Source organism: Schistocerca gregaria, unplaced genomic scaffold (assembly GCF_023897955.1).
Source record: "Schistocerca gregaria isolate iqSchGreg1 unplaced genomic scaffold, iqSchGreg1.2 ptg001229l, whole genome shotgun sequence".
Classification (NCBI taxonomy): Eukaryota; Metazoa; Arthropoda; class Insecta; order Orthoptera; family Acrididae; genus Schistocerca; species Schistocerca gregaria.
In genome coordinates this window covers 42,501-45,000 of record NW_026062550.1, presented here as the reverse complement: position 1 = coordinate 45,000, position 2,500 = coordinate 42,501, and the positions used below count along the sequence as shown (strand labels likewise).

At 55.1% G+C, this 2,500-nt stretch overlaps 1 non-coding gene across 1 annotated transcript in view; it reads right to left on the bottom strand.

Annotated features, from left to right (window-relative positions):
- LOC126329949 (small subunit ribosomal RNA) overlaps nucleotides 1-225 on the bottom strand; it is a 1,893-nt gene extending 1,668 nt beyond the window's left edge. Inside the window, exon 1 of the ribosomal RNA XR_007562602.1 lies at nucleotides 1-225. This exon is cut by the window's left edge and continues 1,668 nt beyond it. This is a non-coding gene — a ribosomal RNA (small subunit ribosomal RNA).
- Between the last annotated feature and the right edge of the window lie 2,275 nt (nucleotides 226-2,500).

The window sequence follows — 2,500 nt, the reverse complement described above, 5'->3', positions numbered from 1 at the left end:
GGTTTTGATCTAATAAAAGCGTCCCTTCCATCTCTGGTCGGGACTCTGTTTGCATGTATTAGCTCTAGAATTACCACAGTTATCCAAGTAACGTGGGTACGATCTAAGGAACCATAACTGATTTAATGAGCCATTCGCGGTTTCACCTTAATGCGGCTTGTACTGAGACATGCATGGCTTAATCTTTGAGACAAGCATATGACTACTGGCAGGATCAACCAGGGAGCTGCGTCAACGAGAGCTGAGCAGCCGGCCGCCCGGGAGTGTGTCCCGAGGGCCCGCGCGAACACGCAAGCGTCCGCTCAATTATTCTGCAAACAGGAGGAGGCTGAGCTCCCCTGCACGATACACCTCGAAACCCTCTCAGGTCCCGGCGGCGCGCAGCGCCGTCCTAAGTACTTGGTCGGGTTCGAGAGAGGCGCAATCGCCCGGAGATAGGCGAGTAGACGCTTTCAGTGCGAACACCCGTGCTCCCAACTGAGCTTGCCGCTGCCGACAGAGGCCCGGGAGCGTGCTGTCGTGGCATTGCCGGCGGGAAACAACACGCGCCACCTACGGTGACCGGCAGCTCCAACGCCAGCGCCACAGAAGGGCAAAGCCCCACTTGGGTGCAGAAGCGAACTCTCCCAGCACAGCGCACGCGCCAACACGTCCGCAGAGCTGCGATACAAACCACCTGCGAGAACCGCTGGGGGCGACCGAGCAGCAGACGGCGTCGCGACGCCGAGTGCCGGGCGGCGGCGCATCCTCAACGCACACAGTCCGCAATCGGACCAGCACACTGCAGATGTCCACCGCGCTTCGCACCGGGCTCGGCAGAACCCACTTTGGCCGCCTGGCGCCGCGCGCCGGGTGCGCCGGCGCGTAGCTGGGACGCCAGCCGGGCCCGTCGGCCGGCGCTCCTGCCACTGGGCGCCCCCCACCAGCCGGCTGTAGTGCGTGCGCTCACGCAGCGCGCGGCCAGCACGCCGGGCGGCCCCCCCTCACCGGCCGGGGACTGTCCCACCAAGCCACAGCCTCGTATCGCTTCATACCCACATGGCCAACTCAGGTTCGGGGGCATGGCGGGTACCGCCGAAACAACCGGTTCACAGATGTACCGATCGTCGCTATCACCGATGCACCTGCAGCGCGAACAACCGCTCAACAACTGATTTCCAGTTCATTTGCGGATCTTTGGCAGCAAACGTATACGTCAATCTACATTTGCGAAATCTACGATTCTGGCATGCCTGCATGTTATGTGTCACGACACGCTACATCAGCCCACATACACACTACGGCATGTACACGAGAGAACACGTGGAAGATGGTCCGCGCACGTGTGCAATGTCCCTTGCGCGGTCGACTGTCAACCGGCCTCTGTAGCATGTCGCAGATGTGGAACGCGGTCCACCGTGGTATCATGTTGTGTGGGGCAATACGATTAAATAGGAAAACCCTCGTCGCTACATCAACAGACGGCTCACGCTGATTCCCGGCAGAGGGAGGGGGGGGGGGGGCCAACATGCAATACTTTCGTCCGTACCTACCACATGTCTGTACGGCGTAAAACAGTGCAATCTCGCTGTAATGGGGAGACGAGACAAGTAGCATCGTGCACAACATATGGCCCTTATGATTCGCCATTGTAGGGCGCAGCCGGTGTACGGTCAAGCATGTGCCACATTATGTCACTCAGTACGTAACGACGGATGATCAGTGTGGGTTACGCGTACATCAGCGGACAGTCCACACAGGCCGTACCACAACGTACACTGACTGCATCGACAACCGAATGCAACTGAACAGCTGCAAGGCTCATTTCACAAACAAACGCCTGACCGACCAGCTTGGAAGGGCAGGAGGGGAGGGCGATATTCGTTCTGTAGCGTTACACCCTTCCAGTGGTTAGCGGGACTGTGTAGAAAGTACGCAACACTCGAAAGACATTTACGTGAGGGTACGCACCATGGCATCGAGAAATACACATGACACCAGAGGATCCAAGCAGTGAACTATGTTCAGAGGGTTGCTGTTAGGCAAAGCTACATTCCTGTGACGTTACATGTGACAGTTAAGGTGCAGTGTAAGTTAGGTTAAGGTGCAGTGTAAGTTAGGTTAAGGTGCAGTGTAAGTTAGGTTAAGGTGCAGTGTAAGTTAGGTTAAGGTGCAGTGTAACTTAGGTTAAGGTGCAGTGTAACTTAGGTTAAGGTGCAGTGTAACTTAGGTTAAGGTGCAGTGTAACTTAGGTTAAGGTGCAGTGTAACTTAGGTTAAGGTGCAGTGTAACTTAGGTTAAGGTGCAGTGTAACTTAGGTTAAGGTGCAGTGTAACTTAGGTTAAGGTGCAGTGTAACTTAGGTTAAGGTGCAGTGTAACTTAGGTTAAGGTGCAGTGTAACTTAGGTTAAGGTGCAGTGTAACTTAGGTTAAGGTGCAGTGTAACTTAGGTTAAGGTGCAGTGTAACTTAGGTTAAGGTGCAGTGTAACTTAGGTTAAGGTGCAGTGTAACTTAGGTTAA